This window comes from Ammospiza caudacuta, chromosome 2, assembly GCF_027887145.1.
Source record: "Ammospiza caudacuta isolate bAmmCau1 chromosome 2, bAmmCau1.pri, whole genome shotgun sequence".
NCBI lineage: Eukaryota > Metazoa > Chordata > Aves > Passeriformes > Passerellidae > Ammospiza > Ammospiza caudacuta.
In genome coordinates, this window is record NC_080594.1 from 113,443,463 (window position 1) to 113,469,649 (window position 26,187).

Consider the following 26,187-nt stretch of genomic DNA (forward strand, 5'->3'; position numbering starts at 1 on the left):
ATTCCGGCTGCCGGCTCTGGTTTGGCAGCGCCATGTTGCTGGCTTGCTCCGGGCGAAGTTCCTGCGCTGGCGAGCGCGGCGCTCCCCACATCTCGCCCGCGCCGCCGTCTCCCGTGCCCTGGCCGCCGCGGCTTTGTGTGTGTGTGTGGCTGGGGATTTAATTCTCCTCCTCCTCTTCTCCTCCTCTCTCTCTCTCTCTCTTTTTCTTCCTCTCGCCCCCCCCCTCCCCTCTTTAGTCCGCCGGGAAAGCCGCTCTTCCTCACCTTGCCGCTGGGAGACCGGGCTCCGTCTGCTGCACGCTGCGCTCCCCTCGCATCCCCCCTCCCTCTCTCCCTCCTCCTCCTCCTCCAGCCGTCGCCTCCCCTCCCTTCCCCTCCCCCCGGGCAGGCGCTGCACCGAGGGAGCCGCCGCCAGCAGCAGCAGCGGCAGCAGCGCCGCCACCGCTTTTTCCCTCAGCAAGTTTCCCCCTCCCCTGGCTGCGTTTCCCTGCACAGGCAGGGCTCGCCCGGCCGCTCGCCCGCTCCCCCCCTTGCCCTGACTAATTGATTTGCCCCCCTCGCCGCGCCGCCAGCCCCTCGCCCGCCCGCTCCCCCCGGCTGGCACAGGTCGCTGCCAAGCTGCGGCGCCCGGGGGGGGACTCCGCGCTCCCGCGCTCCCCGGCAGGCAGGAGGGGAAAGCCGCCCCCCCCCGCCCCGCCGATACTCCCCTCTCTCGCTACCCAGAAGGCCAGTGGAGAACCGCAATTACCATAAAGCTCCGTTCACTCCGCTCCGCCAAGCTGTCAAAACCCCGGCGGCGGCGGCGCTGCCAGACATCGCTGCGAGCCTCCGCGGCGGGTCGCGCCGCGCTGCCACCCCCCGCCACCCCGTTCGCCCCCGGGCTCTCCGCCGGGCCCCCCCAGCCCGCTTTCCCCGCGATCCCGGCGGCGCCTGGAATACCCCCCGGCGATGCAACCCGCGCCCGCAGTCACACCCGCCGGCTCCGGGGTTCCCCCGTCGCGCAGAGGCATCCCCGCTCCCCCAGGACCCGCCGAGGGCTCGCAGCCGTCGTAACCCCCCGCAGGGGTCACAGCACGAGCGGAGCCTTTGGGCCGCGGCCTCTCACACTCGCGGAGGGGGATGTGTCTCCCCCCGATGCCGGCGCTCCTCTCTGGGTCCCACCCGCCGCCCCCAACTTCGCGTGGTCCGCGGCTCGGCCGCGCTGATTTCCGCGCTTCCCACCGGTCCTCTTCTGCGAGCTCTGAATCGGGATGGGGAAAAAAAGCCACTCGTTTGTCAACGTCTGCATTGCGGGGGGCGGGGGGGCCGAGGGGGACCTTATTAAAGCGCGTTTTCGCCTGATCCGGCTTTGGCAGCCCTTAACGCGCTTTTTACCCGGTGTGAGCAGTGTGGCAACCCGGGGTGGGGTCACGACTGAAGCGCCGTTTCCCTCGCTGGCATTTCTAGGGTTGCTTTAAGATTTCTGCCCGGATCGTGGAGCCCTTTAATCTCCGGGTTGGTAGTTATCGGCTGCATCTATTTACTTTGGCAAGGCAACTTTTGGCTCGGCGAGCTCCACTCGTAAATATCACGTTCATAACGCCCATCCCCGCTGATACTCCCAGGTTCGGTCCCGCAGAGCCCGCGGCGTGGAAGCTCCCGGGGCGGCCCCAGGGCCGGGCGGGCTCTCGGCCCCTCCGCTCCCCCGCACCTCCCGGCGCCTTCCCGGGAACGGGAGTTGTGCCACCTCAGCGCCGCCGGCGCCGCACCGAGCCCTTCTCGCCGCCGCTCCGTGTGGGAGCGACTGCCAGCCAAACGCCAGGCGATTAACGCGGACAGTTTGCCCCAGGGGGGATTTTTAATCGCTTCGTTCAGGACCCTGCGCGAAAAGACTGGAGAGACGCTCAGAGCTGCAAATCTTCCCTCGCCGAGGGCGCCGGAGCAGCAAGCGGGGCGATGGGAATTCAACGGCGGAGCTGGACGGCCCGGGCTGCCTGCCTGCTCTGCGCCGCTGCTTATCTCTGAAGGTGGAAACATGAGAGTTCTCCGAAGTTGTCCCTACTAAAGCTCCCCCCCTCCCAAATCCAGAAGCGTATAATAGAGAAGATACACTACATCTGGAGAAAAAAAAAAAAAAATAAGTGGGGGTCGCCCAATGCACGGGGAAAGGACACAGAGTCCACAGAAAAGCACACACACCCCTCACATACACACACGCAGCCGGGTCATGGCCAGAGGGTTGGCATTTCATGAAACTGCCATCACGGGCTTTGGAGTTTCACTGCGTCTCTCAAAAAAACTCGCCCGTCTCAAAGCAGAAGTGAAATATCCACCATCTGAATGAAACCCGAAACCGCTCGGCTTCCTCGCAGGGGAGCCCTGGAAGCCGCCGAGGATGGGGAACGGGCAGCGGTCCCACCGTGCTGGCCGACGGGGAGCACTGCCCCGAGCAGCAGCCGGGTTTGATCCTGGTGCGGCGGGCCACGCATCTGAAAAGGCTCCCACACGTTTTTTTAATCTCCAGTAACAAGCAGAAGGACACCTGGCCTATTACGCTGTAAAGCTATTTTTTATAAAGATGTTTTAGGGCTAGACATTAAAAGTTATTAGATTGAACACACGTGAGTTACAGGCACACAGCTGGAGGGGAGGCCTCTGTTGGATTTTTTTTTTTCCCCTTTCCTAGGAAAACCTCATTAAAATTGCTTCTTTCTATATGAAAGCAGAACTAGCGCGTTTCCTGGAGAGGTGGCCGCAGCTTCCCGGCTTCATTGATCTGGGCTTTGTCTCTCCCCACAGGTCTGGATCTGCGGTGCCAGCGGCCCGCACTTGCATCACAAAAGTCGCCCGCTTCCCTTCCCCCTGGCTGCGAAGTCCAGATCACAACTGTGTGCCTACAGCCTGGGGCTGGATCCTTGGGGCAGGGGTGGTTGGGTTTTGTTTTTTTTTTTTTTTTTTGTTTTTCACTAATGACTTAAAAGTTATCTCGGGGTAAACTTGCTCCGCTTTTATTTTTAACCGTAAACTTTCTTTGTGAACGCAGCTTCCTTCGTGGCGGGGAGGAACAGACCCGAGCTTGTTCGCCTCTGTGCCTGTTTTGTTCCCCGGGCCCCCGAGCTTTGCCGCGGGAGGCTGGCGGCTCCCGAAGAGAACACATTGGGGCTTCAGTTCGCTCGTCCCGCGGCCTGCCCCGGCCGGCTGCGCGCCCCGCCGCCTTCCCCAGCGCGGCTCCGCCGGACGCCGCCGAGCTAACCCCGGAAAATTCAAAGCATGCTCTTGCCTTGCGGATTACCGGGCGGCCTCCCCCCTCCCACACGCCCCGGAGGGAGCTGACCCCCGGGTCAGGCCGCTGCACACTGCTCTCTCCCCGGGAGGGGGGCTCCGCTCTGTCGCTGCTGCTGCGGCCGCCGAGGAGCGGGGCGAGGATGCGCTCGCGAAAGCGGCTGCTCCGATAATGCTAAGTACTTAACCTCCTCGTAAAGACAAATCCATTGTTAATGGCAGAATAGGCTTCTCGCAGGAGGCTTCCAAGTGGGATGGCTTTATGCCGGCTCTCATTTACCTCCAGCGCCGCCTCTAATTGGAAGCTTCCCCGCGCCCCCGGCCCGCGCACCTCAGAAAGTTGAGGGTTAAACCGCAGGAGTGGCGAGGCCGGGCCCTGGCCCTTCCACGGCCCGATCCCCAGACGGCAACCGGAGCACGCGAGTCCTTCGGTCACGGGAAATGAAACAGAGGGGAGATGGGCGCTGCTGCGAAGGTAGAATGAATTAATGCGAGCGAGGTGCTCAGACAGCCTGGTGATGAGTGCTAGGAAAAGCCTATAAATAACAGATCACTGTCCTAAGCTCTGAATTGCCCTGGTTGAGTGTGTCTTAAATCAGACCTTTATCATTGGTTATTGTAAGGCTGTTTTTAATGGAAGTGTAGAAATCTGAATAACAAAACAAGACAAGCCTCAATTGGCGTTATACAGGGTCTGCAGCGCTTTCAGACCTGACACGGCGTCAGCATATTGTAACACCGCCATGCAAACTCCCCGTGCAATCAAAGGGCTTTTGCATAGCAGAAGTACTATAATTTCACTTCGTAGTTCAGGGCTACTCCGTTGACAGGAGATCCATAATTTTCTTTCCGTCTCCCCAGAAGAGCCCGAAACGCGCTCGGTTCACGGACTAAGCGCCGCTATCTTTCTTACAAAGGCGAATGACAAATCGCTCCGGTTGCGTTTGCCTCGCTCCGCATCCCTTACAGCGGAGATGCCCGCGATCCTGCGGTCCCCGCTCGGCGCCCGGAGTGGACAGCCCGGCAGGGACACACAGACAAACACTCGCACTGTGGGCCTGCCCCCAGCCGGGGAGCTCGGCCTGCCGCGCCGCGGCCGGGGAAGCTCTCGCCGGGCCCGGGCAGAGGTCGGAGCTCGCAGCGCGGAGCCCACCGGGGTTCGATGCGCGGCCCGGGCCCGGTGTGGGGAAGGGGGCGGCAGCCCAGCTGCGAGAGGAGGGCAGGCTGGCTGCGAGCTGCCCCCTCCACCTCTCCCACTTGCATACCACGGCCATTTTGTCTGCTTGCGGCGCGCCCGTGTGCGTGTCCCCCGCCCCCGCCGTGTCCCCTCGGGCCGCTGCGGGCGCTGCCCCGGGCGCGGGGGCCGGGCCGGGCCGGCGGTGGGGCCGGCGGGGCGGGCGGAGGTGAAAGGCGGGCGGCCCCGGCCGCTGCTGAGAGCGGAGAGATGCAGCCGCTAGGCAAGGCCCTGCAGGGGAGGGGGCGTGCGCCGCACAAGTCTGGAGAGGAGTAAAAATAGCGGCGGCGAGGTTGTCGCTCTGCCCGCCTCCCCCCAGCCCAGCGGGGCGCAGCGGTGGGGCTCGGCGGGACGGCGGCGTGCAGGGCTCGGGGGGCGAACGGGAACGGGAGCCAGACAAAACCCCGGCCCGGCGGAACGCGAGGCGGACGAGGTTGAGCCTTCGCCTTTGAAGGCGATGCGCGGGAGCTGGAGGCTACGAGCCCTTTTCCCGGTGGGGGTCCCTGAGCCCCGGGAGGCGCGGGCTGCGGCCCGTCCCCGTCTCTCGGCGGCCTGGCGAGGAGCGGTAGCGAGCGGTGACTTGGCGGAGGAACAGAAGCCACCGTGCTCCCGAGTTTAAACATAATACGGCGGCCGGGGGAACCGCCATGGTTTGAAGGTGTGTTTGTGCAGACTACAGCTTGTATGTTAATAATTGGATACAGTCGATGAATCACCTCCGTCCTCCTTCTGGTTTTGTTTTTGTGTTGTGTTTTGTTTCGAAGGGGGTGGGGAGAGAAAGCGAGGAGACGGTGGCTCGGCGCTGAATACCAATTCCGAGCCCGGGTTCATAAACACTGGGGTTATTCACTCCGCCCCAGAGGTGACAGCGGAGGCCTCCGCCGCCCTCCGCGCCCGCGCCCCGCAGCGCGGCCCCCGGGCTCGCCGGCGTGCCGAGCGGGATTTGCGCCCCGGCTGGAAGCCCGGCAGCGGCGGTAGCTCGTTGGGGTGCATACATATGAAATGAGAGCCTGCAACATCAAAGCAGCAGCAGAGCGGAGGCAGGGAGGGGCTCTCCGTGCGTACATGTGTGTACCTTTCCAGAGAAAAGCCCCTAATTTTTAAAATCGGACACCAACCCCCCTCCCGCCCCTTCACTCGCATGGCAGACACGCGGAGAGATTCTTTAGTCCTGTACTTAACACTTCACAGTGTTTTTAGCAATTAAGGCGAGAGGGGGGTGGGTATAAAGATAAGCCACTTTTTCGCCCTGCAAGTGTGAAAGATAAGATAACAGTAAGCTGGGGCAAAACGTCTGCTTACAACCTCCCCCCAGCGATTCTGATCGGTCACCTCTTATCTCGGAAAATGTTCATTTCGAAAACAGCTTCAAAAATCCGAGGGAAAATAAAAGTATTTTCCGTTCAGAAGTGCCATTTAAAACCCCGTCCTCACTTCATCTCTCTACATCGTCGTTCCCCCGCGCCCCCCCTCGCCATCACGGTACCCAAACAAGGGCAGCAGCCGCTTCATGGAGCGCCTCTCGGAAGCCAAATCACGCAGGTAATCAGAGGACCGAAACCTGTCAGGCGCCGAGATTAGTGGCTCCCCGCCGCTGCCCGGCCGTGCCCATCGCGGGCGGGGGACCCGGCCCCTCGCTGCCCGGAGAGCGGGCACAGACCCGCGCTGGGGAAAGCCCCGCGGGCTGAGGCAAAGCGAGACCGGGCTGCCTTGCCCAGTTCGTTTCTCCGCAGCATCCCCGACGGCGACACTCCCCCTCCGAGCCTGTTCCCCTGCAGGATCCGCTGGGGGCGGGCCGTGCCCGGCGGCATCGGGCCGGTTCTGATTCGGAGCCTCTGGGCCCCCCCGCGCTCCGCTGCCCGGCAGGCTCAGGCGGAGGCCGTGTCCGGGCAGGGTGCCCGGTGCACACGGCGGTGGCCCTGCCCTCGGCGGTGGCCCTGCCCTCTGCGGCACCGGGCAAGGCCTCGCCGTGCCCGCCCCGGGGCCCGCGGGCAGGATGCGGGCGCTGTTCCGGCCCGGCGCGCCTGCCACGGCCGGGGATCCGCGCTGCTTCCCAATCCCCAGGGGCCTCCCCCTAGGCCCGGAGTTTCCCCCTCCCGTCCTGCGATAAATCGAGATGCCGAGTCGAAAAGGCTTCCCGACCCCTTCCCGAGGGCAAGGAGCGGCAGCGCCGCGTCCTCGCTGCCCTGGGAAACCTCCAAGCGAGGCAGCGGAGTGTGTGTGGCGTGGGGCTGTGCGCGTCCCCTTGTCCCCTGGCAAAGACACATCGAGGGCACCACAGGGGAAACGCGATAGCAGCGACCCCGCGCTGCCCCATGTGCTCAAGGCCGGAGCAGAGCAGGGGTGGCTCGGCGGAGAGCCAAGACTGTGGGGGGGCTTCCCCAGGCTCGCCACAGCCCCGATCTGCTCCCGCCGCCGTTCTCAGAAACCCGTCGGTGCCGTGCTCTCGAAGTGAGTGGGTCAGCAGCTGATGACAAGGGGAAAAAAGAAGAGAGCGAGAGAGCGAGCGAGCGAAAAAAACTCCCTCCCAAACCCCAGCCTGGCGCGATTACTCATCCCCAGAGTTCCCCTAAGTCAGAGAAACTTGGCGAAGTCCCAAGGCCGAGCCGTTAACACGGTCTGAGGCTCCCCGGGCACCTTCCGCCGCCGGGCCGGGGCCGAGGGGCCGGGGCTGAGGGGCCCGGGAGGCCAAGGCCATCGGGGAATGCGCGTCCCCATCCCCGGCGCTGTTCGCGCTCGAGTTATTGTGGAGCGTTTTATCTTCACAGTCACATCGGCAGCTAACGAAGCTCGGCGGCTGCAGCCCACACGACTTTGGTTCTCTGCATTTATCCTTCAATAAAAGCCGATTCCTTTATTAGAAACAGGAGACGTGTCTCCTACCGCCCCTATCAAATCCCAACTGGCAAGGCGCAGCCGACACCTCCCCCTCAGCCCCCCCCTGCCCGAGAGGGGCAAGCGGCACCACCCCATGGCCCACCGACCCCCCACCACGAGCATCCCGCACTCCCCCGCTTCAGCCCCCCCAAAGAACAGGGGCAGCCCCCGTCCCTGCCACCGGGGCGGCCGCCACCCCTCCCCGTGATCCCTGCCGAGCCGGAGCAGCCGAGGCCGGGCGGCCCCTCCCGCCCCGAGGAGCCCGCGCCGGCACGGGCAGCCGCCACCCCTCCCCTGCCAAATCAATCGCCCCCACCAGGCGCACCCACACGACTTTCGTTCCCCTGCATTTATCGTTCAATAAAAGTCGTTTCCTTTATTAGAAACAGAGGAGACGCTTCTCCCTCCCACCGCCCTCACCTCATGCCCCCTCCGCGGGCGCAGCCGGCGGCCCCCCTACCACGTCGCCCCCCGCCGAGCGCGGACAGCCCCATCCCCCCCCGAGCTCCCACCACCGCCGCCCCCTAAAAATAACAATAACAGTAATAACAATAATAACAGCCGCCGTCCCCGGCAGTCGCGGCAGTCAGCACCCCCTCCACCGAGCTCAGCCCCCCTCCCCTTTCCTCTCAAATCCCCCATCGCCAGGCGCAGCCAACCGCCCCCCCCTCCGCCCGCCTTTCCCCAGGCGCAGCCAACGACCCATCAAATCCCCTGGCCAGGCACGGCTCGGCCCCCGCCCGCCTCGCAGCCCCCCCGGGCACCGAGCAGGTCTGCGCGGCGGATGCTTGTGTGCGACTCCGACTGGAGCTGACGCTCCGCCGCTACCGGGCGGGGAATGTTTCCCCGGGCGCCGCCGGGAGAGCCGGTGCTCGGAGGATGCCAGCCCGCTCTGCCGTGCCGTGCCCCTCCTCCGCGGCACGGAGCGCCCAGCGGAGATCTCCCCGCTGAGGAGGGGCCGGGAGGGAGCGCACTCTGTATCGCATTAAATTAATCGCTCGGCTCCGGAGGAGGCAGGTGATTCTGCCAAACACAATGAGGGGTTTGAGCGCTGCGGAATAAAGCGCTGTTCATGGGGCCGTGGGCGGCCGTGCCCGGCTCCACCGCGGGCTCCCGGACGATCTCGGCGCTGCTCCCCGCCGCCGGCCCCAGTGCGGGGAGCTCCGGCTCGGAGCACCCCACCCTCGCCCTCGGGATGGATAAAGGGAGGGCGTGGGGGGGAACCGAGCAGCCGCCCTGGCAGCGGGGGAGCGGCAGCCCCTGGGGACGGGAAACGGGGGGTAGAGGGGACCGCAGCCAGCTTTCCCCACATCCCCCCAGCCTCCGCTGTGCGCCCCATCGGGGGCGGCCCTTTGCGATGGGGGGCGATAATCAGGCTCCCGAGAGGAAGCGGGGGCCGAGCGCCGGGGAGCGCAGCTCGGCGTGCAGGGCGCCGGGGAGCGCGGGGCCCCTGGGCGGCCTCCGGGCGGCCGGTGCGGGGCGGGCGGCGCTGCCAGGGTTCAGGCGGTGGCAGGCGTTGTTTTCCTCGGAGAGCGGAGGAGGAGGAGGAAATCTCCGGGTTTTTAATGAGGGGGTGCAGAAGGGCTGAGCGCTGGGATTACACGGCGCGGAGACAGAGCTGCGGGCTGTGTGTGCGCGCAGGGCTGCTAGTCTCCGCCCGTCTGCCTGCTAATCGCACGTTTTCCGCTGTTAAAAAGAAACCGAGACACTGTGGCCGAGCCCAGCGCTGTCTCTGTGACTGTGACATGAAAAGATGGCGCTCTCTCCCCTCCCCCAGCCTCCCTCTCGGTTTACACTTCCTCCCCAACAGCTTTTGCCTTCCAGTTTTTTAAAGCCCTCTTTGCTCCTTCCTTCCCCCCCGTCTCTCCCGGCCGGATACCACCAGCTTCCCAGCCGATCGGTGGGTCCCTCTGTTGCGACGATATTTTTTTTTTCCTTTTTTTCTTTACCTCGCTATTTTCGCCTCTCCCTTTTCTCGGAAACCTCGATCTCTTTATGTCTCGCTCTTTTGTGAACTTCAGCGGCAGTTTGCAGGAGGCGGGGGGGAAGGGGCGAAGAAAAAGCGGGGAGGGGGTTATCCCGTCGCTTCTGCCCCCCATCCATGTCCTCCCGGTCCCCGGGGGCAGGAAAGCAGCCGGCTCTCGGTGCGTGGGTGTCGGGGCGGGCAGCGGGGAGGCTCTGGGAGATGCCTGCCCGCGCTGGCGACCTGGTCGCGCTGCGGGTGACCTGGTGGCCTCGGGAGCGCTGCCCGAGGGGCGAGCGGCGCTGGAGCGATGCAAGGGAGGGAGGCAGCTCCGCTGGAGGAGTTTACCTGCCTGGAAACCTGCGCGCACCAGGGTGGGCCCGGCTCCCGGAGGGGATCCTTGGAACTGGCCACGGCCCCGCTCCGAGGCAGGAGGGCTACTCTGCCGCCTTCCCCATCACTTCTTGCGTTCATCACCAGACCGCTCTAAGTGCTAAGGTTTTTTTTTCTTTATCTTTTTTTTTTTTTTTCTCTAAGCCTGCAAATTAAATTCAGCGCCGCTCTCCTATTTTAGTGTCTGTTATGTTAATTGCACTTAGCGCTGGGGCGCTGCTCGCCAGGGATGTAAGAAGGCCTCGGAGATTAACCGCAGACTCTTTCTCGGACTTTTCCGAGGCAGCAGCAAGTTCCGAGGGACTAACAGGGAGTCTTCAATATCCCGTGTGCTTTCGGGGCGTGCCGCTGCCGGCCGGCACCTCTAAACTCGGGGCCAGCGACTCTGGGCTGGCAGGTCAGGCTGCCAGCAGCTCCCTGTGCACCCGCAGATCTATTTGCGTAAGGATTTGCATTGCGGGACGACAGGTATTTTTCCTCCCTGTGGATGGTAAAAATGCAAAATTAGCGTGACTGTTTCCAGGCAGAGAAGCCACGACTACGTGATCTCGCTGAACCTGTCGGTTGTGCTCTCTGGAGCAGCAGGGAAACCGGACACCTTTATCAGTGACCCCCGAAGCCGTTCTGCCGGGCGTTCGCTGGACTTATCGCCATCTAACCCTAGGCAGCCCGCGAGGGCCGTGTCACGGCCCCTGTCCTGCCCGGGGATGTCCGTGCGGCTGGCTGTGCCCCGCGGTGTCACCCAGCCACTCCGGCATGTGCAGCCCTCCCCGGCATGTCCCTTCTCCGGCGTCTACTTCATCTATTCGTTATCAGGGGACGGCGCGTGGAGTGACTGAGCCTAATAAGTTGTCCACTTGTTCATTTCAGGAGCATTGATTTCTGGTTCCAAGGCACTCTGTTCTAGCTCTGGCTACAGCTGCGGGGCATTTCGCAGCTGGTCCTTCGCCTAGACAAATATCAGCGAGAATGTGAGCGTTATTAGCCACATAAATAAATCATTAACGTGCACACAAATGTTATTTTAGCATAACTTCCATGGAGAAAATATCCCGTCGCGGCAAGGCGGCGTTGGAGCGGCCTCGTCGGGGGCTGCCCGGCAGCGGCGGGCGGGGATCGGCGCCCCCCGGCACGGAGCGGCCGCGCTCTCCGGCTCCGATTGAACATTAACAGGGCCGGCCGGCGCGGCGCGGCCGCAGGGCCTTGCTCCGCAGACCTTTGTCTGCTCTCCCGAGGCCGGGCGGGGACGCCGGGCGCTTTGCTCCCCAAACGCGACGGCGCTAATGAGATTACCGGCCGGCCGGCCGCGCCTGGGGCCGGGAAGCGCCGAGCGGGCGGGCAGAGCCCGGCCCGGCCCGGCCAACGCGCCTCGTTAGCGCGGAGCCCGGGCCGCGAACGACGCTCGCTGCCGGCCTCCCGCGAAGCGCCGGCGGCTCCCCCCATGCCCCGGCGGCGGCCGCCGCTCCCCGCTCGCCGCCGCCGCCCGGGCCGCGCTCGCCCTGCCCCGCGGAATCCCGCGGGTGCCAGTAAAGCCCTGCCTGGGAGCCCTGCCAAGGCGGGCTCGCTTTGATATTCCGCGCCACGGCCGCTCCTCCGCTTGCTCCTAATCACGCAAATGCGAGCTTGCCCCGGCGCTCTCCGTAATAAACACTGAGCGCGTTTCGCCGGGCGCCCAAAGTAAATAGTGTGTCGGAGAAGCGGGGCTGCGCTGGGGAGCTGAGATCTTCCACTTTTTCGCACTTAGCAACAGACTGAGGCGTCGTGCGCGCCCTCCCCGAGCCAGGCGCGGTGTGATTTACTTTCTAGTTGCGATGCAGATACACACTTGTCAGTTCAAGGGCAGGACAGAAACTGTGCAAGCGGAGTCTTGCGAACGGAAATCTCCCATTTACGAGGTTCTGCTCCAGCACCAAAAGCCACCCCCCAGCAGCTTTGCAGCTTTGTTCTGCATGCAGCTGCTTTTACACACACACACACACACACACACACACACACACACACACACACAGGCCCTCCACCCAGCCACATCACCATCCAACCCTTCTTCCCGCGTCTCACTCCTCAGATGGATTCTCAGCTTTTTCCCGACTGACCCTGGGGGAGGCGGTGGGGGGGAGCAAGGGGGAGGCAGCCCGGGAGAGGTTGATGATGAATGACAAGGCAAATGATAAGAGCCGAAGCGACAGCAAAAGCAAACAGAAGTGGTCTCTCGCAGGGCCCAGAACCGTCCGCGGCCACGGGAGTTGTGCCTGTGCCATGAAGGCAGGGTTGGCCTCCGCAGGCAGCCCGGCTTCTCCGGGGCGAGATAAACACATTTCGATCACGTGGCGAGCCTATACGGTGCCATGCTCCTATTTGCCTTCCCCGCTCGCTTTTCGCTTCTCACAATAACATGCCATCCGCCAGCCAGCTCCGAGGCTAACCTCACCTCCCTGGCGCCCCGCCAGCCCGCCCCGGCCAGGCCGTGCAGGGAGAAGCCGCGACTCCCGTGGGGAGGCTGCAGCCCGTCCTGGGGCTGGCAGCAGCCCAAGCCAGAGCTGGGAGGCGTCCGCCTGCATCCCGGTTTGGGGAATTGGCTGCCCGGGGGCGGGAGCAGGGGCCAGGACTGGCCACATCCCCGGGACAGGGCTCCGGAAGATCGCGATGTCCCCGCCGCAGGGTGGAGTTTCGCTCGGGGCCCGCAGGTGCGGGGCGTACGCGGGTGGTGCTGACTTCAGGGCGGGGGGAACCCCCGCATCTCCGTCAGGATCGTAGAACGGGCTTCCAGGAGGGGGGGGGGGGGAACGGGGCACCCGCGGCGAGACGCCAGCTTTGCTGTTATAAAATGGCTGAAAAGGGTGTCTCCGGGCATCCCCTTCCCCGTAGCAGCAGCAGCGGCGAACCCCGCGCCCCGAGCACCGCGGGCGGCCCCGCTTGGCTACGGGAACAATGAGCGGCCGCGGGCGCGCCCGGTGCCTCCGCGCCGCCGGGGCCGGCCGGGGGCAGCGCCGCGGGGCCGGGGGAGGCCTTCGGGGGCAACGGGAGCCCGGAGCCGGCCAGGCCCCCCCCGCCCCGCCCCGCCCGGCGGAACGAGCGTGCCGTTTAATCCCTTTATCCGCGCTCGCTGGTGGCGGAGCGAGCCGCCGGGCCGGGAGCCACCGGGGAGGCAGCGTGCTGGCTCGGCGCCGCAGATGTCGCCGGGTGGGAGCCGGGAGCCGATCCCCAGCGGCACCACCTCCATCCACCACGGCAGCAGCCCCCGGGCACCGCTTGCCCCAGCACCGGAGGGTCCGCACCCTGCGGAGCCCCGAGGGTTCCCTGCCGTCGGGCACCGCAGCCGTGTCCAGCACCCCGCCCGGGGCCCGGCCGCCTCCGTGTCTCCGTATCTCGTTCCCGGGGCAGGCCTCTCTCCTGTCCCCGCGGAGCACGGTCTGCAGCCTCCCCTCTGTCCGGAGCTCCCTGGCGAGCGAGGGGCAGCCCCGGTGAGGTGCCCAGGTTGCAGCCCGTGCTCCGAAATCCGGCAATTATGCAAATGTCCCGGACGCTCTCCCCTTTGATCTGAACTTCCTCGGAACGATCCCTTCTCATTACGGGGCATGAAAATGCCTCTCGGACGTGTAAAGTGAGCTACAGAGCTCCTTTCATTCCCTTTTGTTACCCGCACCGGGCCCGTCTCTGCGGCCCCGCATTCCCCAAGCGCCGGCAAAGCGCACGGAAAGGGGCTCCCGGGGGAGGCGGCGGGACGTGCGAGCAGCCCGGGCCGCCGGTTGTCATGGCGAGGCCAAGCGTCTTCCCAAGTTATGTGCGACTAATGGGTTTGTGCCCCGCTCGGCTCCGGCTTCACCTTTCCCCCCGCGGCTGCTCCGCTCCCCGCCCGCGCCCCGGGAGCCGAGCGGCGGCCCCGGCCCGGCCCGGCCCGGCGGAGCGGCCCCGTCCCTCTGACTCACTGCCCGCTTATCGAACGCCCCGGGGCTCGGGGGAGCGGGCGGAGGGAGGCGGCTGAGGGCTCCCGGCAGCGGGAGAGCAGTCCTCGAGCGACTTCAAACTCCATCTTCTGCTGCGCTCCTCACCGCCTCCCCTTCCAGTTTTGATGGCTGAGGCTAACGAGGCACTGAATGTATCCGAGGTTTAGAATGTCTACGCAACTGTGGATATTGTTTTCAAGACTCCCAGGAGCCGTGGCTGGGATTTTCTGTTATCTTATTTTCTCTCTTCTCTTTTTTTCTTTCTTTTTTTTTTTTTCCTTTGAAAGGATATTAAGAAAGTTTATGCTGTCTTGAAAACTACTCCTCCGTAAGAAAAACATTCTGACCATTTGCCGGAGGCCATTTTATGAAACCTCAAGGAGGTTAATAGCTTGCATAATTTCAGGAATACCAGGTCTCTCCTTAATGCCTTCTTCTCATTCTCTGCCATTTACTCAGACAAACCAGGAGCTCTGGAGGCCAGGCACTGTGACAGACAATGGATTCCTACCTGAATCCTCCTATCTGAGGGGCCTGCACCAGAAAACTGATGGACTTCTCCCCTCTTCTGCTCCTACACCGTGCTGAGAGAAACCCTGCAGTGTATCTAAGGGATGCACATGAAAGGGGAGAGGGTGTAAGAAGCCCACCCTAAGCATGGAGGTTGCATTTTCCATTTTGCTGGAATTTGCTATTTCATCTAGAAAAGCACTGGTAGATGTGGCACGAGTGAAATTGTGCTGCTGCAAAACAAAGCTGAGCAAACGGGAGAAGGAGAATTATTTGAACTGTTTCTAAAATGTTGTCATGTTTGTTAACAGCTGCTTAACTCCAGTGCCTAACAAGCTCTTGGAAAATAAGTTTATTAATAAAAAAAGAAAAAGGCAATGCCCCTGCTTGCTTACAATTAAATGATGACAGCTTATAATGCATTCCTCTGAGACCGCCAGTAATATTAGGACTCAGGGGACTGGAAATACCTAATTCATAGATTTTTTAAACCAAGAACGGACTGTTATGATCAGCTGGTCTGACCTGCCACATATCATGGGCCAGTGAATTTCAGCCAGACATTCTTGTATCAGACCCATAAATTCTGCTGAGCTTTTAACTTGGCATCCAATCTTGCTCTGAAGACTTTTAAGTAACAGGAAAAACCACTGCTTGCCTCAGTTCTTCCAGTGGTTATGTCCCCTCACTGTTTTTTTTTCCTAAAAAGTACCTATTTGTGCTCAGAATTCATAGAGCTTCATTTTCCAACATAGGATCTCATTATGCCTTTGTCTGCCACATTAAAGAGATCTTGACTATCAGAAATCTCCCCATAGAGACACTTAGGGCACTTAAAGACTATGATCAAACCAAGTCATAGCCTCCTCTTGGATAAATTAATAGATGGGATTTCTTTAGTCTTTTGCAATAGGATGCGATTCCCAGACCTTGAATCACTCTTCCAGCTCTCTTCTGATCCCATATTAATTTGCCAATGCACTTTTAACATGCAAACACCACAACAGAGCCGGACACAGTACTGCAGCCCAGCCCCATTCATGTCGCAAGCACTAATGGCATAATTAAGTTTACTTGTTTAAAACCCTATGCAGATTACTTTTATAGATAGCTTTAGCAATACTGACTTTATTAAAACCCCATTTAAAAAGTCACCTGTCCTCATGCAGACTGGTGCTGTTCATCACAATCACAGTGCTGAGCATAGCTTGACCAAAGTGCAGAGCTACCTTAGATTTTCTGGCTGGGGCTTTTTCAGTGCTCCATCAGTCCTAGCCTTCAGCAGGGCTTCATATTTTTTTCTTTTGTCTGTAAGAAGCAACTGTTGTATATTCTTACAGTGGCACTAGCCCTGGATGTACAGTGACAGAGAAGCATGGGCAGAGCTTCACTGCACCATTCCCTCTTTTCCCAGTTCCTCTCTTGTGGTACCAAAGCCTTCATTAATTGCACCAAGACTTGGGGTAGTTCAGTCCTTTCAGTGCCCCAGTGATGGGGCTCAGTTTTGGGACATTCCTCCTCAGGTAGCTCACAGAGACATTCCATGAAGGCTTTTTCAACAATGTCAAAGGGTCTGCTTTCACACCTCAGCCCATTGCCCATCCACCTTCTCATGAACATCTGCTCCAAAAGATGGACATGGAGCATGATAAGACTGTGAGTGACATTGCATCAGGTGCTGCAAGCCTGGACTCTGTTCTGCATGAGAGGTGGCCTGAGTTGAAGCCAAAATGCCCTGGATTTTTTGAGTGAGACAGGCTCCCAAAAGCCTCAGAAGTAGCTGGGATTGCATTGTCCCGGGCTTTGTACAGCAAGGATGAAATATTCTGACCCAACAATCTCTTTGTATATTGTTTGTATCCTCAAAAGCAGAAAACCACGTAGGATAGACACATTCTAGGAAATGGCTGAGTCTCAGCTTCCTACACTATCTCTGTGCTTCCTAGCAGGACTCACACCTGAGCAACACTCCTTTATTTATTTCCCTCCCAAATTATGGGTCTTTTTTCATGGTTCCTGCTGGAGATTCAGGTTGGTCATGGTCACACATCAGCCCAAAGGTGCTTTTCCTACCAAGGGCAATCGGACTGGTATCAGACTGGTTTGCCAGGCTGTCCTTGCTGAGCTCTGTGCCCTAGCAGAGGTCGTGGCACATGCTGGAGATGGGTGAGCTCAGTGTGCCTGCCCCAGGGTCACTCCCCGTGGGACAGCAGCTGTGACCTGCCCAGGAAGGCTGGTCCCCATGCAGGAATGATTCTCCATTTGCACAGAGCTGCTCAAGGGACGTGCATGCCACTTATTCTGCCACTACCTCTGGAATGTGGTGGCAGAGCATAAAGCCAGTGTAATTACACTTTTTATGCTGAGGTGATCTGTGATGAAGCTCACATTACATTACAGAACCTAGAGGCTGCTACTGCAACACCTGTGAAGGCCCAGCCTGGGCCAAACCAACACCAAGACAGGGACAGCACAGTGATCAAGGGTTAAGTTTCTTTTATTCTTATGCCCCATCTCACATTTTGCACCATGCAGTTGCACCACATCTGCCCCTTTAATCATAAATTATCCATGAGCTTAAATTATATTTCACATGACACACAGCACTTCAAATCCTACTGGCAGCAGCCCTCCCTTGGTTTGTACTTTCCACGTTTTACTATGAGTCAGCCACAGTTGCCCTCTCTTCCTCTGACTTACACTTTCCTACCTCAGAGGACACATATATCAGAGGACACACTGATGGCCCAGTTTATGGATATCCTCTCATACAATGGGCATTACTCCTTTCCAGAACCACTGCTGGATAGCCATGGGGTTCAGATCAACCTCTCCATTACACCCAGCTGTGAAAAGGGGAGTACAGAAAAGTCACCTTTGTTATAACAAAACACCCTTAAGTTGCACTTCATTTTAGTAAGCAGCACATTTTCCTTGCTTGCTCTACAAAAAATGCAATTTATAATTTTAAAAAGCAATAAAAAAAAAAAAATTCAAAGCTTTGGACCTGCAGCTTTGAGGCACTGCACACTGCAGGATGGGATTGCTTCTCTTCTCTCTAATTTACCTGCACACATCACCCAGCCACTCATGACAACCTGCACTTGCTTCTTGCCAGGCTGCAGCCAACAATGTTTGGGTCTGAGGGACTCTTTTAGGGTCTGAGTGACTCTTTTGGGGTCTGAGTGACTCTTTTGGGGTCTGAGTGGCTCTTTTGGGGTCTAAGTGCCCTTTTGGGGTCTGCTCCCCTCCACTTCTCTCAGGGGTTTGCCAGTGGTTTTCATGAAGAGCAGGACGAGGCCGTCTGTGTAAAAACCAATGTTGACATTTTATTGTTTAAATATCATACATCAGAGGGGGGTCACGGGAGCCAAGGCCACCAGAAAGGGTTCCCCCACCAGCTATTATTTCCTTTTAAAAGCACCAGGGACCCAGCAGTCTCAGCTGGGCCCCACACCCGTCTGCCTGCCCTTCCCTGTGAGCTGGCTGCTGCTGCTGGTGCCACTCAGCAAATACAGATGTTCAGGTCCTTTTCTTTCAGCACTTATCCCTGTGCAGAGGTCTGCTACTGAATGAATGCATCGTTTGAGCCCTGTTCTCAAGGCCATGCAAAATACACAACCCATCCACGCTCACCTCACTCTCTGCTTGCAAAAATCTACAGCGCTTTCCTATCAAATTTGAAACAAATGGCATTCAAACTTATTTTAAAAATTAATTGAACCAATACATCAACAACTTTCATGTTTTCAGAGCCTGTGTGGCCCTCGCCTGGGAAATTAGAACTGCAGGAGGGTAATTTTGCATTTAAATCAATGGAGCTCTCTTTCCTGACAAGGTTGTCTTCACACCAAGCCAAGCAGCCCTACCCGGGTTCCAAAGAAGGGAGACCATCGGGTGTCCTGCACCCATGGCACACCTGATCCCCCTGCCAGGAGAGTTTCCTGGGGAGCTGTGGGAGTGTCACCCTCACATCAGCACCACGTGGGGCAATGCTGCTGGGGGATCCCTCTACCCCCTGTACCCCAGTTCCTCTCTCTTCCCATTCATCCAAGCAACACGGCACCTGCTGTGCCTTATTCCTTGCATTTTCCCCCATTCCTGATGTGGGAGTCTCGTGCTGAGACAGAGAGCAGGCTGTCAGGGTGATGTCAGATGCTGAGCTAGGAAAAAGTGTGTTTGGGGATGGCTCAGAAGAGGGAGCAGAGAAAGTGATGGAAGACATGCCCTTTCCCAGGGAGGGAATGGCTGCAGGATTTATCTTTTTTATCTAAACCCCTGAACAGCTTTGCTGCCAAAAGAAAGATAATCCACATTATGTGGAAACACAATTACATTCACATGAGCACACACACACAAACACGCACTGTTCCCTTCTAAGCACAGCACACAGACTTTGGGAGTGGTGGCCTTGCTGAGACATGGCAAAGGAGCCCATGACCAAGCCCAGGAGCTCACCTGCCTCCCTGTACCACCAGCACAGCACTTGTGGTCATCTGCCTCTACAGACTTTACAGTTTTTCTTCCATTTTTGGGGCAGGCAGGAGCAATCTGTCCTCTGTGTCTACAGAGTGTGCAGCACCCTAAAGTTCCTGGCACATAACACAACATTTGTGAAGCTGGAAAGATGAAATACTACTCAAATTTAGCATATGTTCATCCCCCTATTTATCTCTGTGTGTCCTGAGCCTTACCCTAGTCCAAAACCTCTCCTCACTGTGTTCTATTTTGATAATAGGAACAGTATATTAGATGATGCAAGGCAGAATCTACCCCAAAGAAACAAGACAGGCTGCAAAAACAGAATTTCTAAGAATATGAAGGCATCACTTAGGTGGTCATGTAGTGGTCTTTGAGAACTTTCGATGACAGGACTTTTGAAATCATTTTTCCCCTTCTCACAAGTGTTCTGAGGGTGGTGAGATGTCAAAGCAGTGAAAAAGAGAGACAAGACTTGACAAACTGTAACTGGGAGAGCATCAAAGGTGTAAGCCTGGCTGCAAGAAGGCCTGCAGCCTGGTGGGGCTGGGTGCCTGCAGCCTGCTGCTTTTCTTGCAGCATTACAACAGGCAGCAAAGGGCTGGGGATGGAAGAGGGGCCTGGGTACACCTGTGACCCAAACTGAAGCAGCTTTCACACCCTTTGGTGTACCAAACAACTGCTCCAGGCCACTGGGGTTTGCCCACTCTGCTTTAGCAGTGTTCTCCACTGCTTTGCTCCTGAGGCTTTGCCATCACCATGTAACAGCACTTCCAAGGGGATTTAAGTTCCCTTTGGAGCTGCAAGGGGACAGCAGTGGGAACACTGTTGGAACCACCTTGGTCTGAGAGGCTGGGACTTGGATCCATCCAGGCATTAATTCAGTGGAAGCCAGACAGGATCAGGCTGAGAGTGGCATAATGTGCTGTTGGGAGCAAATCCACGTAGTTTCAAGCACACACAAGCCATTTTCTATGGGACCTTGGAGTGCTTCACAAGAGCGCTCAAGGGACCAGGTGACTTTCAGCATGGTGAATTTCAGCTGCATAACCAGGGCTTAGCACTGTGACCACAGCCCTCCCTGAGGTAGGGATGGCTGCAGAGGCCAAGCCAACAAGTTGGAAAGGATTGTTTTCCTTTTTCATTGCTGCTGTCTGGTTTTCCAGCTTCTTGATTCAAGCATACTGCTTGAAGAGGGATGTATGTTACCATCAGGACACAAGCCTGTGTTTTCTTTCCCTTCTAAAATGCTGGGTGTTCCTAGTCAGAGAGCAGCTCCATGCAGAACCTACAGGGAGATGCAGAGACCCTGGGCTGTTCTTGCCTACAGCTCTTCAGGTTGCTCAACATTTTCAGCCCTGCCTTCAGACAGTGAACAGCAAGGCTCAGGGCTAGAAAGAGTAGTGGTGTATAAAAACTGTGCAATCTCTCTCCCCTCACAAGGCAGGGACCAATCAACTACACCCAAACCCCATCAGGCCCCTGGGAAATGAATTTTAGTGTTGGTTTGCCCCAAAACTTTTCTCAGATACAGAAGAAGGACCTTGTCTCAAGCCAGCCTGAAAGAGTTGCATTGACACACACCTATCTGCTGTTGTCTCATTCTTGCAATCTTCTTTCAGGTGCTTCCTTGCCATGGGAGAAGATATCCCCAAGCCTCATTCACATGTACCTGCTTCCCAAATACAGTTTATATTCAGTTTTCCCCAGACAAGAGTTACTCTGACATCTCCACACACACATACACACACACACACACACACAGATCTCTCTGAATACCATATGCATAATCTTTTGCTCCTCTCCTGCTCCCGGGCAGACCAGGGCTCAGCCTGTCCAGGCATGTGCCACACCACACCTCTTCCCCATGGTCTGCCCAGAGTCTGCCCCCATTTCCTGCACCTTCCACTGTGCCAACACCAGCCACTTCTGGAGGACCAGAGCGACTGCTCAGGTGCAGCAAGGGCACCTGAATAATTTTTTTACCTCCCAGCCAGCCCTCTGTGCTGTGCTCCAGCAGGAGTGGCACGGTGCTCTCGCTCCTGCTCCTTAAGCGGTACTCAGGGGTACAGAGCAGGTTACAGATTTCTGTCTCTCTCTGACTTCTGGGCTCAGCAGCAGCACCTCTGCTTGTGGGGCTGCACAGGCAGCTGCTGTGCCCCTCCACTTCCTCTGCCATCCCTGAAGCGTTAAAACTTCCCCCAGAGGCCGGGGGTGCAGGGGAGCAGAGGGAGAAGGCAGAGGTGCGCGGGATGGGCATCGCTCCAGGGTGCTGGTGACGAGCCCGAAGGCGGCGGGCCAGCTCTGCCAGCACAAGGCAGTCGGGAGCGGGAGGTGTCGCTTGCGTGACCTGGGGCCGGGGCCATCACCGGGCCGGGGGGACAAACTGCCCTGGCCCGGCTCCCTGGGGCTCCCGGGGGCAGGGACACAGCTCAGACACCGCTGCCAGCCCCACATCCTCCTCGGGGAGCCGGGCACGTCTCACCGGGACCTCTCTCGGCCCCGCACTCCTCCCGGCCAGCTTAGCTCGGGAGGACACCCGGAGGAGCCCTGTCCCGCTGCTGCCATCCCCTGCCCTAGCCCCTGCCTGCCTCGCCCAGGGCGGATTTCTGGGCTGAGGAACGTGGCCTGCACCAGCCCGCGGCAAAACCCCGCCGTGCCAGTCACCCCTGTCCTAGGAAGAGCCGTCCCTACCCCGGCTGCCTGGGGTAGCAGGGAGCTCCAGAAAACACCAAGTGCGTGCTTGGACTGCATCAAAGGTATTTATTTTGATTGTCCCTTGGCTACAACTTTCATCGTTCGCCTTTGTTTTATAGCCGCTCAAGTTTACTTGCAGAATTAAGGCAGATTTGCGGGGGGAGGGGGAGGAAGGGGGTAGGAAGCCTTTGTTCTCCGGAGTGTGCTTGTCTTACTTTTGCATCATGTGGCCCGAGCGGCACACACACACACACATCCCCCCCGCCCCGACCGTATTTACTCTATCTCGAGTGAGTCCTTTGAAGGAGAGGGCAGCGCCGTCGTTAACCCCCTGCGTGCCTGCTGGGCCCTGCGCCGGCAGAGCCCGCCTGTGGCGGGGCCGCAGCCGCTCCTGAACCCCGGAGCCGCGCGTTTCTCTCTTTGGACGGCATCACTCCTGTTCGTCCCCCCCAAAAAGCCCAACAGCGGCCATCCCGCGGCGGTCTGGGCTCCAGCAGCACGCACGGGCAGCCAGCGGCGCTGGGGCCTCTCGGAGACAGCCCGGGGATACCCCTTGATCACTCGCAGAGCGCAGAGCGGGCTGCTTACACGAGGCTGGAGATGCCTACAAACTCGAAACAGCTGCCGGGCTCTGCTCCGGCCTGACTGCTAAAATACGCCGATCTCCTTTTAATCTGTTTCATATTCACAAATTAAGCACTTAGCCTAGGTAATAAATCATGAGGCAGTTTACGAGGCTAGCAGGAGACAAACAAGTGGAAAGGGAAAACAATCGCCTAAAAGTAGATTCCGTAGAACTGAAAATATAGCTCGGAAATGTAACAAATGGAGCTCGGAAAACCCAGTCCGCGCTCCCGGGGGCGGCGACAGCGCCCCGCGGTCCCGGCAGCCCCTCCCGCACCGGGACCGGCCGGGCCCGCACTTGTCGGCGCAGCGGGGCTCCGGTGGCACCGGGAGCTCCGGCCTTTGTCTGCCCGGGCACCGGCCGCCCACACCGGCCCCACCGGGGAGCGACTCCCGCGGCGCTCGGCCTGGAAATAATGACTGGAGCTGGCGATAACCTCGTCTTGCACACACGCACACCGGCTCGTCTCCGGCTGGGGCGCGGGGGAGGAAAGTGATGATGGAAAATAATAAAGTGCGGGCTCGCCTCACGCCGAGCCGCTCGTGTGGCACTGCCCGGTGTGCCAGGGAAGACAGCCCGGAGGTGCCAGGGGCTCCGGAGCGCTCGCTCCCGGCCGCCGGGCGCAGGGAGGGCAGCAGCTGGAAAGGAGCGCCCTGGCTACCGGAGTTGTGCCCTGCTCCTCTTTGCGGGATGGTGAGGGACACACGCCCCCCAAGCCCCCGCGTGGGGACACGGTCACGGTCACCACCCGTGGGCTCCGGAGGGCCGGTCCCAGCCCCAGCCCCGCGGTTCCTGCGGCGGGAAAGGGGAGCCGGGAGGCGGGCGAGCCTGCAGCAGTGCCGGCCGGGCGCTGGCAGCGGGGCCCGGGGCACGGCTGCCCGCGGCGGCAGCCCGGGACTCCCCGGCGCTTTGCCCAGAGTCTCTTCCCGGGAGAGCCGCCAGCCACTCCGGGGCACGGAGCCGAAGTCCCCGAGACAAAAGATCCGACGCCAAGACCCCTCCTGGCAAAGTCGCGGCGTGCCCAAAGTGTTTCACCGGGGAGTTTTCCCCCTCCCCCGGCGGAGCTCCGCGCCGGGGCCGCCCGCGGGAGGGGGAGCGAGCAGGGGAGGGTGGCGGGGCTGCTGCGGGGGGACGGTCGGGAACATCCCCCGCGAGAGCGGAGGGGGGAGTGGAGCCGTGATTTAAAGGAACTCCCGCGAAGGGAGCGACACAGACCTGCGGCCGTCCACCGAGTGCGATCCGCCGAGCTGTGGGTGCGGAGAGGCGCTGTCAGGGGCTATTTATCTCTCGCTGGAGCGGCGGCTCCGGTCCCCGCATCGCCCGCCGGTAACAATGGCAGCGGCCGGCGGCTTTCCACGCGCCTGGGCGGCGGAATGGATGGCGGAAGATGCCGCCGCGCTCCGCTCACACGGGCTCGTTCATGCATCCCTCTTGGCCGGAGCCTCTCGCTACTGCCGCTCCGCCGAGAGCTCCGGCCCGCTCCCCCACCCCCCCCCCCCGCTCCTCCACCCACCCCTCACAGCCCGCCCTTCCCCAATTTTCCATTTTCAGGACTTTGGCACGGAGCCAGACATGTCAGGAGGGGATGAAACTTGACACAGAGATCTCAACCCAGAGCGATTTCCTCCTCCCCCCCCCCCATTCCCACCTCCCCCACCCCCGTCCCCAGCCCCTAAGTTAACTTGAAGATAGTTTGGCCATATTTCAGTTTGAAAAGAAGGGGAAATTGCAGGTCACTGGTGCATGGTCGGGCCGGGTGAATTTTTTTAATTTAAAACGGTAGACATCGAGGCCTGAAAAGCATCTGCAAGCCCGTGCTCTTTAATGCTCCTCCCGGTTAACCCCTGTGTGCCTCGGCCGCCTGCCCTGCCCTGCCCTGCCCGCAGGGACTCGGGACCCGCTGGGCAGCGAGCCCGGCGCGGAGCTGCGGAGCTGCGGCGGGGCTGAGCGCTTCGCCAGCCTCTCCCCCGCCCCCTTCGCCACCGAACGGCGGGGCCGGGTCGCAGCCGGCGGCAGGATGAGGCCCCCGGCGCGGAAGAGCGGCCAAGCGGCACGGAGCCCGCTGAAGGGTCCCCCCGCCGCTCCCGCTCCCCCCGCCCACGTCTCCGCCCTCGGGCGGGCGAGGCCGCGCTCCCCGCGGGGCCACAGCGGCGATGCTCGGCCCGGGACACACCGGAGGGCTTCCCTCGCCTCTGGCCAGCCGGGCGTGCTGATAAGGGAGAGCGACAAAGGGGCTGGAGGGTGGGGAGGGGGACGGATCCGGAATGAGGGAGGGAAAACTCCCGAAACGAGGAGAGCAGGGAGCGGAGCCCGAGCTAACTCCGGGGAGGATGCCTCAGCACTTTCTCTATTATGCATTTCCAGCACAAGGAAAGCTAATTCCTCCGCTGAGGGCCTCAATCAGGCATTTATTTGACACTCATGATGCATGAACGGCTAAACACTAGTCTAAGCGGAGGATCAGCCGCTAGTTTATAGCTCGCGAGGTTTTTTTGATGCAGGTGAATTATGTTGATCTCTGAATGCCTCGTATTCCTGGTGGCGGCCGGGGGGGTGGCGGGGGGGAGAAGGGGAGCAGAGAAAAAGAAAACAAGAAGGAGAGTGTGGGGGAGATGAACTTCTTCAGGCTCCTCTACCGCACACCCGGGAAACATTTCGGCCGGGAGTTTTGGCTTCCACCCCTGCTCACGGCCCTCTCCTGACCCCCAGGCTCCCCTGCTGTTCCACTCGCCCCTCCACGCTGCGCGCTGGCCCGGCTGAGCCCCTCTGACCCTGCGGCCGGGCCGGGCCGCTCTGCGGGGAAACTCCCCCGGGAAAGGGAGAAGTAGCGTGGAGTGGGGAGCGTCACGGAGACAGCGTGGAGCGGGGAGAGGAGGAGGAGGGGAGAAACCATATGGAGCAGGAGGGAGGGAGGGAGGCGACACGGAACGAGCGAGCTGGGAGAGCAGGGACGCAGTGGGAGCCGGGTGGCCGCTCCGGCCCGGGGCGCTGGGGCGGGAGGGGGCGGCCCCCGAGGGGCCTGGGGGGCTCGGCAGAGGGGGCTCAGCCAGGCCCTGCTGCCCTCCCTCCCTCCCTCCCTCCCTCAGGGCTGCGCTTTCTCTCCAGCTCCCCCACACTCTCCCGGGCACTGCCCTTTATAATTTATTTTTAATTTTTTTCCCTCCTGCTGGCCTCTTTCCAACTGTTGTTCCAGGGCCGGAGAAAAAAAAATAACAATTAAGTAGGAGTCATGTCTTGTGACGTGCACAATCTCTTCTAACGCCTGAGTTCAATTTTACACAACATTTAATACAAATATTAAAAATCAATAAATCAGGGAGGTTGTTAATGAAATGTTACAGTGAGTGTGTGTCACCAGATAGGATTTTGGTGGGAAACATGTCTGATTTAGCAAAAGCTGAATGCAGTTGTATTATTTATCCTTCTGCTAAAAACAAAAGATAAAGGTGTTCATTAAATCATATCAAATCGAATTAAACTCTATTGGCGGGTCCCTCCAGCAGAACAGAAGTATGAAAAACAGGGGATGGAAAATGAATCTCAATGCATCTCTTGACAACGGAACAGGAATCGGAACGCATTAAAAATAAATCAGAGCGCTGCTGTAGGTCACAACAGAAGGATTCGAGTGTAGTGGAATAATGGGACGAGAGACAGAAAGGCAGAGACTCCCCTGCAGGTACACCCTGGCACTAGAAGGGGAGCCAGATTTTTTAAACGATAGGTCACACCAGGTCTGTAAGAAACAGTCTTTACCCCATTCACGCTGCTCCTTCGTGTCCCCTTGCCCTGGCTGTCGCGGCTGCAGCGCTGCCCAGCTCCTGGGCAGATGCCAGCTCAGCGTTTTGCAGGCTGGTGCCTCTGCCTGCCACCCCCTCACCCCGGGCCTTTGCCCCTCTCCCTTTCCTCCGCCCTGGCCTGTCCCCGCTCTCCCTGCCGTGCTTAGCCCGGCCTATCGCACTATTTAGCTATTCCCCATCGCAGCCCTTGCAGGAGTCCTTGGGAGCCGCCTGCAGAGCGATCTGCCAGAAACCGGGCAGCTGCCCGGGCAGTGAGGAGCGGGAGCGCCGCTCTGCCCGGTGCCCGTCCCGGTGGCAGCCCCGGTTGTCTCCAGCTGCCAGGAGTGGTGTGGGGTGGCGGCACCGGGGGGATTGTCCCTGTGCCGTGATGTGGCTGAGCGATGCTGGTGGCCTTGCAGCCCCCCC

General features: G+C 59.9%; 1 protein-coding gene across 1 annotated transcript in view; it reads right to left on the bottom strand.

Moving 5' to 3' along the window:
• Window positions 1-23,429, bottom strand: part of BCOR (BCL6 corepressor) — an 81,690-nt gene extending 58,261 nt beyond the window's left edge. The window contains exon 1 of the mRNA XM_058824821.1: window positions 23,198-23,429. The gene's annotated coding sequence lies outside the window, so the exon portion shown is untranslated. The remainder of the gene's footprint in view (window positions 1-23,197) is intronic.
• Window positions 23,430-26,187: the final 2,758 nt, after the last annotated feature.